This window comes from Bubalus kerabau, chromosome 14 (assembly GCF_029407905.1).
Source record: "Bubalus kerabau isolate K-KA32 ecotype Philippines breed swamp buffalo chromosome 14, PCC_UOA_SB_1v2, whole genome shotgun sequence".
In the NCBI taxonomy this organism is placed as follows: domain Eukaryota; kingdom Metazoa; phylum Chordata; class Mammalia; order Artiodactyla; family Bovidae; genus Bubalus; species Bubalus kerabau.
Genome location: NC_073637.1, coordinates 28053032 through 28066670, shown reverse-complemented (window position 1 = coordinate 28066670; position 13639 = coordinate 28053032). Strand labels below are relative to the sequence as shown.

General features: G+C 42.7%; 1 protein-coding gene across 4 annotated transcripts in view; it reads left to right on the top strand.

Moving 5' to 3' along the window:
* Nucleotides 1-13639, top strand: part of CA8 (carbonic anhydrase 8) — an 85185-nt gene that overhangs the window by 37024 nt on the left and 34522 nt on the right. The gene's annotated exons all lie outside the window — the stretch shown is intronic.

Sequence of the window (13639 nt, the reverse complement as noted above, 5' to 3'; positions counted from 1 at the left end):
TGTGCTTTCTCATATTTCTAATGAAATGGTCCTGATTTTTACTCTAGATAATTGCCATTCAGAAAGTGAAAGCCTCTGAGTATGCTGTGTTCACAGATGAGTACCTTTTCAGGTACAGTGAGGAGTAAAATGGATTTTCTTTAACATTTTCAGATACATGCATTTTATTATAAATTGTAGTCTTTTGAATATTGTAACTGGATTTTAAAAAAGCTTCCTGAAAATTAGGTTATCAGGCAGTGGACTAGGGTATGTAAAGAAATGAAATAGTTCTGAATTTTAAATCCAATTAAAGTCACTTTTTATGCATTCTTACTACTAAAAAGAGCTCATTTCTGTAATTTTTATCAACTCACCTGAAACAGTTAATACATGATAAACCAAATTTGCCACACTTTTCCAAGATTATAGAAAGACATATTCTTTTAGTGCAAAGAGTTTGGACTGTGCCCAAAGAGTTTGGACAGGGAAACACCTCAGATGAACTTTCCTACTCAGGCAACATGACAGAACTGCAAGGTGAAGTCTTTAGTGAATTTGAAAAGCCAGCTTCAGAGGCAAAGAGGCAAGCTAGCTAAGCGACCTGGGCCATAATTCTAGCAATGGTCATGGATGTCTAAAGAAAGGAGTTGCACCTAGGAAGAAGCTGGATGGTTGGACCTGGGAGACTGTAAGGAGATGGAAAATGTCCAGACGTAATTCTTGGTTGTTTGTAAGGCAAGAGATGGACAGAAGAGTTTTCTGACTTGAGTCTGCTAACTGAGTTGGGAGCAGAGGGAGACAGAGGTCTGAGGGTGGTGGAGGAACTTCAATTATGAAATGCTGACTATAAAGTATCTCAGTAGGCAGTTAAGTAGCAGGATCTAGACTTGGGGTGGAGATTTTGGTTAAAGATGTTGACCTTGAAATCGTGGGCATCTAGATGACAAGTGAAGCCATAGGGTCACCCAGCAAGAATATTCTCAGTGAGAAGAGAAGAGGTGAAAGGATGGAGCCCTGATAGTGTCACCCCTCTGGGTGGTGGAGAGGGGTGTCAAGAGAAGGAAACCAGGAAAGAAAGCCAAGATGAAGCTGGGGTTGAGGAGAAGGAAACCTGCAGAGTGTGATGCACTGAGTACATAGGAAGGGGCGGTTCGAGAAGATCAGGAGGGTCTCAGATGCTCCGGGGCAGTCAGGTCAGCCCAAGCCCGATGTGTGATGTAGAAGAAAGTCCGCATGGACTCAGGGAGAGCAGTGGCACTAAAGTGACAGGTTGAGAGATGGATTTCGGTGGATTATGGGGGAAGTGGTGATGCGGAGAATAGAGAAGTTTTTGAAAAAATCTGCTGTGAAGAGAAAGTAGTAGGAAGGGATGTGAGGTCAAGGAAGTTTCTTTTTTTTTTCTTTTAAGATGAGAAAAATCTGCACATATTTAAGTGATGATGACAAAGGAGCTAATAGAGAGGGAGGCTTGAGGCCAAAGACTCAAGGTCCATGGAGGGGGTGGGGAAGAACAGAGCAGAGGCGATGTTGAGTAGGCCGTGAGACCAGAGGAAGGAGACAGGGTGGAGAGGGGGCTGGAGGGAGATGCGGAGGCAGGAGGGGGGCCCTGGCAGGAAGAAGAGAGAGACGGTTCCTTTCGGATGATTTAATTTTCACTTCCAGGCAGGAGACTTTGGTGTTTGAATATTAATGGTGCTCACGAGGGGCTGGATGTAGGGCTGAATCCTCCTTGGTGCCATGGTTTTGAAATTTGGGAATTTAAGCACCTTTGGGCAGGATGCCGAGTTTCTGTTTTTTCACAGCTCCCTCCTCCCTGCTCCATTCCATCTTTTCCCCATTTATCAGCCTGCTTCCTGGAGGCCTTTGAATTACTGACTGACTTTGGTGACCTGCTTTTCTATAAAGCATTATTAATTATCATTAAACCTTAAGAAAGTAAATAGTGAGTTCAGGCAGTATAAAGAGAAAATAACCAAACGGAAGGTAGATAAGCACATCTTCCTTTTCAAAGACCGAGCTGTTTAAATACAGCCCTGCCCACCTTTCCACTGGCAGCTCCTCCTTTTCCCTCTGCTAATTGGCTCTCTCCAGCACATACCTGATACTCACCAGCAACTTTCCAAATGAGGTCCCTTGTCCCTGTAATGGCTTTATACGTGAGGTAGTCTGATCCCTCTTTTACACCTGAGACCCCAGGGCTCAGGTAATTTTTGCAGGAGCTCATAGTGAGAAAGAGTGTTCATTCATACCGAGTGTGCACTTGGCACCTTGTGCCCTTGGCATTGGGCACAGCCTGGCTGGATTCTAGCTGTTTCCTGGGTAGTACACTCTCCATTCTTCCTTCCTGGTTTTTCTTGTCTCTACAGAGAGCATTGTTTGTCATTCCTCCATGTGTCTTGTGAATAATCATGCTGTGAGTTCCACTCTGATCAGTCTTCTCTTTGGAGGAAAGAGCTGGCATAGAGGTGGTGGAGCCAAACCTCCTGGGCCCGGCTCTGGGTCTGTCACTTGTCAGCTGTGCAGCCCCAGGCAGGCTACTCCCTCCTCTGTACCTCCATTCCCTTCTCATTCAGGTGTGGTGTTGGCAGCAGTCATAGCACCTACCATGGTGGAGATAAAAAGCAGAGACATTGCTTTGCCAAGAAAGGTCAGTATAGTCAAAGCTATGGTTTTTCCAGTAGTCATGTATGAATGTGAGAGTTGGACCATAAAGAAGGCTGAGCACCAAAGAATTGATGCTTTTGAACTGTGGTGTTGGAGAAGACTCTTGAGAGTCCCTTGGATAGCAAGGAGATCAAACCAGTCAATCATAAAGGAAATCCACGCTGAATATTCATTGGAAGGACTGATGCTGAAGCTGAAGCTTCATTACTTTGGCCACCTGATGTGAAAAACTGATTCACTGGAAAAGACTCTGATACTGGGAAAGGGGATGACAGAGGACGAGTTGGTACTTAGTGGACATGAGTTTGAGCAAGCTCCAGGAGATGGTTAAGGACAGGGAAGCCTGGTGTGCTATAGCCCATGGGATTGCAAGGGGTCGGACACGACTGAGTGACTGAACAACAACAACAACAATGATGGAGATGATCATGGGGGCTGAGCAAGGTGATGTTTGCAAGGAAGGTGCCTAGCAGAGCAGATAGCACCAGTGCTCATTAAATAAACTGTTGTTGTTGTTTAGTTGCTAAATCGTGTCTGACTCTTTGAGACCCCATGTAGCCTACCAGGCTATTCTGTCCATGGGATTTCCCAGGCAGGAATACTGGAGTGGGTTGCCATTTCCTTCTCTATGAGATATTCCTGACTTAGGGATCAAACCCAATTCTCTTACATCTCCTGCATTGGCAGGTGGGTTCTTTTCCACTGAGCCACCTGGGAAGCCCCATTAAATAAATACATATCCTCAGAGCATCCTCTGCCACTTACAGGGCACAGGCACCCTTTCTGCTTGTCTTTTTCTTCTGATGAGCTGTCAATTGCATAGTTTTATTTATTCACATCCTGGCTTCTTTTATAAAACTATTTGAGGTCTTTGTATTTCCAATGTTGAAAGCAGAGTACACGAAAATCCTTGATGTTACTGGTGCTCAGTAAATGTTTTAATAAATGCCATGGTTATTTCAGAGCTCTGTTGTCAAATGTGGTTCTCATTTGGGGGTAGAGGGGCTCGGATGACAGATGCAGTCTCTACATGACTTACATTCTATAATGCCAAGAGCCTTTGACATGGTCTCTTTACATTCTTTGCTTTATAGAATGACACATGAAATGCAGAGAATTTAAGTTACAGCCACTTAATTGCAGCCATAACTCGAAAATAAGACAGAGGATATTTCTTGGAAAACCAAGAAACCAATGTCAATGAATCATGTTAATTGCTTCTGATCTTACATTAAATATAAAATATTTCAAAATGATGTATTTTTTTCTTTGATTCGCATGACTGCTCCAGTGAGCCTTTCCCAACCTTTCACAGTGAATTGCTTAAAGTCAGCTTCTTTTTTGGGGGGGAAAGAGTCATAACCACTCAAAACTCATATAGTTTTTCCAGTAGTTATGTATGGATATGAGAGTTGGACGAAAAAGTAGGCTGAGCACCGAAGAACTGATACTTTCAAATTGTGATGTTGGAGAAGACTCTTGAGAGTCCCCTGGACTGCAAGGAGATCAAACCAGTCAATTCTAAAGGAAATCAACCCTAAATATTCATTGGAAGGACTATTCCTGAAGCTGAAGCTCCAGTACTTTGAGCATGTTTTTTGAAGAGCTAACTCATTGGAAAAGACCCTGATGCTGGGAAGGATTGAGGGCAGGAGGAGAAGGAGGTGACAGAGGATGAAATTGTTGGATGGCATCACAGACTTAATGGACTTGAGTTTGAACCAACTCCAGGAGATGGTGAAGGACAGGGAAGACTGGTGTGCTGAAGCCCATGGGGTTGCAAAGGGTCAGACACAACGTAGCAACTGAACAGCAACACCAACCACACTACAATGCCCTGCTCCTAAGAGGGCAGCCAAATCAAAGTAAACAAAAGGAGATAAGCATTCAAAGAGGAAATCATTCTGCTTTGGAAAAAATCTTTTCATAAATTGCACGAAAGTAATGCTTTTCTTTTTTTAACGTTAAAATAATTGAAATATAGTTGATTTGCGAGTGCCATTTCAGACTGAGGATTCTGAACCCTAAGAACATATAAATAGCTTTTGGTATTAATATATTAATAGATGAATTTGCTCAGAAATGTTCCAACACAGCCTCCTATTTCTCTTTTAATGATATCAGAAAGTATATAATTAAATTTAGGCAAACATAACAAGTAGGTGACAGAGATAGAACGTCAAATAATTTATTTTCCATTTCTTGCTTTACGTGCTTTGTCGCTATTCTGTCTACACCTTGAATGTCCTTCTCTGAAAAATAACACTGTAATATATTGACAATGACATCTTAAGTGCCGGCACACCTGAAAATAATATACACTAAATCTCAATTTATCTACAGATGGATGACTGCACCGTATAATTAGGAGTGGCTCTGGAGGGAGGAGGTGCTTTCTTTGCTGTTTTTCAGTTATTCAGAGCTCTCATTTTGTTATTCAGACATTTCACTTTGTCTTCTTTCTTTATTAAAATTCCAAATTTTAAAACTACTTATATTTATTTATTTAGCTGTGCCAGGTCTTCGCTGTGGCATGTGGGATCTAGTTCTCTGACAAGGGATTGAACCTGGGCACCTCCACTGGGAGTGTGGAGTCCTAGCCAGTGGGCCACCAAGGGAAGTTGGTGGGAAACAGTTTACTAAAGATGTAACTTTCAGTTCTTCCCTAAATTTAGACTCATCCCTCTTTTGGGCAGTGGTTTAGGGTGGAAGCTCCAGTTCTCCCTTCCCCTTTGTATCTGGTGATTCATATTTGTCTTCATCTCCATCATCCCTATCTCTGATCTGTCTGTCTATCAGATGCCTGTCAGGGAGTGGGGGCAGATTTTGGATAAGTGGCATGACAGTGAGGCCAGCATTCCAAGTGAGCGGAACCGAAGCGGAATGGGGAGGGTGTCATGAGGGATCAGGAGTCATGCTTGATTTGAATACTTGGAGGATAGTTATAATAGGATGGGGAAGGATAGGGTTAGAGAAATTTAAGTCCTGCATGGGCAGGCTTCCCTGGTAGCTCAGATCGTAAAGAATCTGCCTGTGATATAGGAGACCTGGGTTCGATCCTTGGGTTGGGAAGATCCCCTGGAGAAAGGAATGGCAACCCACTCTAGTTTTCCTGCCTGGAGAATCCCATGGACAGAGGACCCTGGCTGGCTACAGTCCATTGGGTCACAAAGAGTCGTACACAACTAAATGACTCACACTTTCACACTTACACTTTCATGGGTAGGAAATGAGGAAAGTAGATATTTTGAACAGAGAAATATGATGAGGGTGGTGTCAGAGATTGGTTGAACTTTTAAAAAAAATATTCACTTAAAATATTTTAATTTATTTATTTGGCTATGCCGATTGAGCTTTGAAATGCATTTGCGTTAGGGGTCAAGAGAGCCCTGGTGAGTTGAAGATAAAACAGTAGAGGTCCCCGGGCATTGGGAGCTCCATGGAGGAAACAGCACCAGGGACTGGATGTCAGTTTTGGAAATGCTCAGCTTGAGGAGACATGGAGCCATTGGAAAGGAAAACTGCATCAGGCATTGAAGGTAGAAGACGTGAACCTGTATGAATACAGGGCCGGGAGAGGAACATGTGAGTCATAATTGCCTTTTCAGTTTTTACTGCTTTTTCCATTCCTCACGATTCACTCTTTTGTACTTTAATGCTGGCATGTTATTTATGTTAATAATAAACCTCATTTATCTTGAAGATAGCTTTCTGTTAAGCTGCCACGAACTCTTCAACCTTATTTTTCTTGGTGACAAATAAATGATGATAAGGCTATGGGCTGTCACAGTTTCATAACTTTGGACAAATTTATCCATTGCTGTGAGTTAAGTACATTAAGATGAACGTTTCACAGATTCTAATGGCCTAGTGGCATCATCAATGCAGGAAACTGGAATTTGTGAGCTCTTTAGCAGAAGAGCAGAGAGTTCCTCTAAAACAGTTAAACGAAGCTTTACAGTTTTTATCCTAAGTCAGATTTTTTAAATAGGAAGGGATGAGGGTCATGATGCTGAGAAAATAACAATGGGTTTTTGTTTGTCTTTTTTTTTTGGCTGTGCTGGCCCTTTCCTTGTGGACTTCCTCCAGTTGCAGCATGTGGACCTCTTTTGTGGAGCATGAATTTAGTTGCATTTGGTATCTTAGTTCCCCGCCCAGGGATCAGACCTGTGTCCCTGCACTGGAAGGCGAGTTCTTAACCACTTGACCACCAGGGAAGTCCCTCAGTTGACTGATTTAAACCCTATCAGAGCTAAAAATATTGAATACCTTCATAGCTACATCTAGACTGGTACTTGACCAAGCAACTGGGCACCAGAGCCATGGTGTCACTCAAAGTTAACCATCAGATACCCTTAGAATGGGCTTCCCAGGTGTGATCCTAGTGGTAAAAAGCACCAATGAAGGAGACATATAAGAGATACGGGTTCAGTCCCTGGGTTGGGAAGATCCCCTGGAGGAGGGCATAGCAACCCACTCCAGTATTCTTGCCTGGAGAATCCCATGGACAGAGGAGCCTGTCGGGCTGCAGTCCATGGGGTCACAAAGAGTCAGACACAATTGAAACAACTTAGCACAAAGGATGCACCCTTAGAATAATTTTCTGTTGGAACTTTTGTTGTAGCCACCTAGCTTATCTTCCCACCTCCCATGCCAAATACTTCCATCTATCCCTATTCTGCTAAGAAGAGCTTTGAAGGAAAGATGTCAGCGTGGGGGAGTTTGGTTCTAAGCAGCATAAGTAATAATCATAGTCACTGCAATAATATACTGCTTTAACATTTCCCAAAGCACAGTTTTGATTAACCTTTAAACCTCTGTGCTCTCTAAAGCCCTCTAACTTTCCAGCCCCATTACCCCCAAAGTGCTCTCAGTTCATCACAGGCACTGGAGCACAGTGACTTTGCTCTGCGAAACTGAACCAACACTAATATAAGGCAGAATAGAAGATGAATACTTACCAACCCTGGATACTCATTGGAAGGACTGATGCTGAAGCTGAAGCTCCAATACTTTGGCCACCTGATGCGAAGAGCTGACTCATTGGAAAAGATGCTGATGCTGGACAAGATTGAGGGCAGGGGGAGCAGGGGGTGACAGAGGATGAGATGGCTGGATGGCATCACCGATTCAATGGATATGAACTTGGGCAAACTCTGGGAGATGGTAAGGGACAGAGAGGCCTGGCATGCTGCAGTTCATGGGGTCACAAAGAGTTGGACGCAACTGAGCAACTGAACAGCAACAAGAGGATAGGAATGAAGAAGGGGCCCTGGGAGATGATGAGTTGATGTGAGTAGTTCAAGATTTTCAGATCTGGAAAAACTTCATTAAGCTGGGGAGGAAGGAAAGGGGAAAATAGGCCGTGTTGGGGCTGAATTGGATCTTCCCTCCCCACCCTGCATCCCTCCATCCCTTGCCAACCAGTTCATGTGTTCAAGTCTTAGCTCCTGATATAGCAGAGTGTGATTGTATTTGAGACAGGATCTCTACAGAGGTTATTAGACTAAAATGAGGTCATTGGGGCAGGCCCTAGTCCAGTGTAACTGGTGTCATTACACGAAGAGGGAATCTGGCCACAGACATACACAGAAGAAAGACCATGTGAGGTCACAGGGGGAAGGTGGGTGTTTGCAAGACCAAGGAGAGAGGCTTCAGGAGAAACCAACCCTGCCCACACCGTGAGCTTGGACATCAAGCCTCCAGAACTCTGATAAAATAGATTTCTGTGGTTTAAGCCACTTAGTCTGTGGTCCTTTGTTATGGCAGCAAACTTATACAGGTTGGAGTGAGGCAGGGCTCAGGGAACACAGAGGGAGCTAAAGCTGAGAGGTGGCAAAAATGTAGAGTGTGTGATGGATGAGGATTGAGCATTTAAGTCAGCAGTAATAGTTAAACTGGTTTTCAGAATGTGCTGGAAATTTTCCTGGTACTTCAATTAACTATCTTCTAGTTTTGTGGAAAGGGGATCTCTGATTATGTTTTGTTTGGTCTTAATGAGGCAAAGCCATAAAGAGTCCACCTGCCAATGCAGGAGATGCTGGTTCAAACCCTGGGTTGGGAAGATATTCTGGAGAAGGAAATGGTAACCTACTCCAGTATTCTTGCCTGGAAAATCCCATGGACAGAGGAGCCTGGTGGGCTATAGCCCATGGAGTCGCAAAGAATCAGACACAGCTGAGCAACTAAACAACAAGAGAAAGCACCTCCACGAGAAGAGAGTTTCTCATAAATCCCAGACCAGAGCTTTGTTTCTAAAGCTTGGGTTCCTTGTGGACTGTGAGGGAAGACTCTGTTTTGCTCCTTAACTACCATCCTGTCTCCAGTAATTATTTAAGATCCAGATGGTAGGATGAAAGCCAGGTGGCAGAGATTCTCTTGCTGTTTTCGTTCTCTGTTATTTTACTGCTCACATGAAGGTCATAGCAATCTTCTGTTATCCTTTTTAGCTTGGGTTGGTGGAAGTGCCAGTATTTCCCTTAATTTTTCTTTTCTTTCTTTCTCTTCCTTCTTTCTTTCTTTCTTCTTTTTTCCATACTCTGCAGCTTGGAGTATCTTAGTTCCCTGACCAGGGATTGAGCCCACCCCTTGGCAGTGAAAGTGTGGCGTTCTAACCACTGAACTGCTAGGAAGTTCCCTCTTTCTTTCTATAATAGATTGTATTTTTTTTTAGAACAGTTTTAGATTTACAGGAAAATTATGAAAATAGTACAGAAAATTCTATAAAATTGGGCTTCCCAAGTGGTGCTAGTAGTAAAAGAGTGCCAATGCAGGAGACAGAAGAGATGCGGGTTCAGTGCTTGGGTCGGGAAGATCCCCTGGCGAAGGAAATGGCAGCCCACTCCAATATTCTTGCCTGGGAAATCCCATGGACAGAGGAGTCTGGTAGGCTACAGTCCATGGGGTTGCAAAGAGTTGGGCACATGACTGAGCGACAGAAAGTTCATATCTAACTCAGACCCAGTTTCCCATGTTTTTAACATCTTGGCATGGTACATTGCTCGTGATTCATTGTCCAGTCTTGATATGCTAAGTCCTTGTTTTATTGTTTCCTTCGTTTTGACCTAAAGTCCCTTTTCTGTTCCAAGACCTCATCTGTAACACCACATTATATTTACATTCTCCTGTTTCCCTGGATTCCTCTTGGCTGTGACATTTTCTCAGGCTATTTTTTTGTTTTTGATGACCTTGACAGTTTTGAGACATACTGGTCAGATATTTTGTAGAATATCCCTCTGTTAAGATTTGTCTGATGTTTTCTTCATGGTTACACTGTGGTTATGGGTTACTGGGAGGAAGAACATAGAGATAAAATGTCGTGTTCATCATATCATGTCCAGGGTGCCTGTGTCAGCATATCTGATGACTTCTCATGTTGGTCTGCTCACCTGGCCCAGGTGGCATTGGCCATGTTTCTCCACTGTCAGGTATCCTGTACCATACTCTTTGAAATAAAATCACCATGAGCAGCACACACTCAAGGAGTGGGGACCCTGCATTTTTTAAATACAAAAACATATGAAGTAGTTTTGGAAGAACAGGTGTGAGTGATGGGATGTTACTGAATTAGGAGGAGTGGCAAAGGAACAAAAAGGAAAACAAAAGAACTGAAAGCAGCCAACCTCAAAATATGCGTTTTTAGTTTGTTTCAGAAAAAAATACTCCTTACTGTTACTATGAGAAGTAAGAAAATCATTTATTTGAACTTTGTAATTTGTGAAATCAAGATAGAGTTCAACCTTGGCCTGTTTTTCTCCTTGATTTTAATTATGGCAAACAGTTCTTATCTGTTCCACTGTACACTTATCTGTACCACTGGGACGCCAAAGATACTGTTGCAGCCAGAAATGGAAAGATTAAATTGGTCTGTCTTTCATTATTAATTGAAGAGTTATAGAACATTGTTTTCTTAAAGGCAGTGCCTTGACAGTTACATTTACTGGGCAGTCCAAGTTCAATGCAAAGAAATAGAGGAAAACAATAGAATAAGAAAGACTAGAGATCTCTTCAAGAAAATTAGAGATACCAAGGGAGCATTTCATGCAAAGATGGGTACAATAAAGGATAGAAACAGTATGGACCTAACAGAAGCAGAATATATTAAGAAGAGGTAGCAAGAATACACAGAATAACTATACAAAAAAGATCTTAATGACCCAGTAACCACAACTGTGTGATCACTCACCTAGAGCCAGATGTCTTGGAGTGCAAAGTCAAGTGGGCCTTAGGAAGCATCACTATGAACAAAACTAGTGGAGGTGATGGAATTCCAGCTGAGCTATTTCAAATCCTAAAAGATGATGCTGTAAAAGTGCTTCACTCAATATGCCAACAAATTTGAAAAACTCAGCAGTGGCCACAGGACTGGAAAAGGTGTTTTCATTCCAATCCCAAAGAAAAGCAGTGCCAAAGAATGTTCAAACTACCACACAGTTGCACTCATTTCACATGCTAGCAAAGTAATGCTCAAAATTCTTCAAGCTAGGCTTCAATAGTACATGAGCTGAGAACTTCCAGATGTTCAAGCTGGGTTTAGAACCAGAGATCAAATTGCCAACATCCATTGGATCATAGAAAAAGCAAGACAATTCCAGAAAAAACATCTACTTCTGCTTCATTGACTATGCTAAAGCCTTTGACTACGTGGATCACAACAAACTGGAAAATTCTTACAGTGATGGGAATACCAGACCATCTCACCTGCCTCCTGAGAAACTCAGATGCAGGTCAAGAAGCAACAGTTAGAACCGGACATGGATCAACAGGCTGGTTCCAAATAGGAAAAGGAGTATGTCAAGACTGTATATTGTCACCCTACTTATTTACCTTCTATGCAGAGTACATCATGCGAAATGCCAGGCTGGATGAAGCACATGCTGGAATCAAGATTGCCGGGAGAAATATCAATAACCTCAGATATGCAGAGGACACCACCCTTGTGGCAGAAAGTGAAGAAAAACTAAAGAGCCTCCTGATGAAGGTGAAAGAGGAGAGTGAAAAAGCTGGCTTAAAACTCAGCATTCAGAAAACTAAGATCATGGCATCTGGTTCCATCACTTCATGGCAAATAGATAAGGAAACAGTGGAAACAGTGACAGACTTTATTTTCTTGGGCTCCAAAATCACTGCAGATGGTGACTGCAGCCATGAAATTAAAAGACGCTTACTCCTTGGAAGGAAAGTTATGACCAACCTAGACAGCATATTCAAAAGCAGAGACATTACTTTGCCAACAAAGGTCCGTCTAGTCAAGGCTATGGTTTTTCCAGTGGTCATGTATGGATGTGAGAGTTAGACCATAAAGAAGACTGAGTGCCAAAGAATTGATGCTTTTGAACTGTGGTGTTGGAAAGGACTCTTGAGAATCCCTTGGACTGCAAGGAGATCCAACCAGTCCATCCTAAAGGAGATCAGTCCTGAGTGTTCATTGAAAGGACTGATGCTGAAGCTGAAGCTGCTATACTTTGGCCTGTTGTGAAGAGCTGACTCATTAGGAAAAACCCTGATGCTGGGGAAGATTGAGGGTGGGAGGAGAAGGGGACAACAGAAGATGAGTTGGTTGGATGGCATCACAGACTCGATGGACATGAGTTTGAGCAAGCTCTGGGCGAGGGTGAAGGACAGGGAAGCCTGGCGTGCTGCAGTCCCTGGTGTTGTAGATTCAGACACGACTGAGCGACTGAACAACAACAACCAACTTCATGAGAGCTTTTCATAGCCTGACCTGTCCTGGGTTGTTGTTTTTGTTGTTCAGTCACCAAATCGTGCCTGACTCTTTTCGACCCCATTGACTGCAACATATCTTTCTCCTCTGTCCTCCATCATCTCCCGGAGTTTGCTCAGATTCACGTCCATTGAGTCCGCGATGCTATCTAACCATCTCATCCTCTGCCGCTGCCGTCTCCTGTTGCCTTCAGTCTTTGCCAACATCAGGGTCTTTTCCAATGAATGGACTCTTCACATCAAGAGGACAAAATATTGGAGCTTCACCTTCAGCATCAGTCCTTCCGATGAATATTCAGGGTTGATTTCCTTTAAGAATGACTGGTTTGATTTTGCAGTCCAAGAAACTCTGAAGAGTCTTGTCCTGGGTTATTATTTCTATAAAATCATAGACAGAGGGCCTCATTACTTCCCTCTAGTGGTCAGCTTTATAATTTTGAATTCTAGCGGGGAAAACAACAAGAGAAGCTTCAAACTTAGAGCGATCTTCCTTGATAATTTTCCTTCATATTTTGATATGGACGCTAAAAGGACAAGGTGTCTGAATTTTAGTGTGTCTTTTTGGATGAATTCTTAAATGAGGCAGTGTTTTCAGGAGGTAAGTAATTATAACTTGATTAAAATGTAAAGCGATGATTAGTATTCTCGGCAGAAGGTTTACCTAACTACTGTTATACTGAGAACCTCAGCGGCCATTTGATTTTAACCAGGGAGTTGAATTTGGCTTCTTGTAAGTGTTTTATCAGCCCTGTAGAAGCAAGTGCGTATTCTAGATAAACCTGGAAACCACAGAGCTCTATAGGTCTAAGAGTGAGAGAGTCCTCTAGAGTATTGTTTGACATTCCTTCACAGATAAAATTTTATCTGCAGTGCAGGAAATGGCCTTTTTTAAAAAAGAGCTCCACATTGGCATTCATTACTTTACCATGCTTTAAAAAATGATGCAGTGCTTTTCATAGGATGCTATCTCTACATATTCTTAGAAAGTTAAACTAATTTACAGAATGTGAGACTGACTTTGTGTCATTCTTGATGGAGATGGTGGGTGACACAGTCCTGGAGTGTATAGGTACTAATCCTGTCAATGAGTTCTCATGTTTTTGACCAGACCTGGAGTTTCATTTCTGGAAGAGCCAGAGGGGATGTCTCTAAGGAAGGCAATGAAATAAATTTGAAATCTGCAAGTCCCCTCAGATGTACTAAATCAATTTGAAATCTGCAAGTCCCCTCAGATGTACTCCTGATCAGGACAGAAGCAGAACTTGAGAGG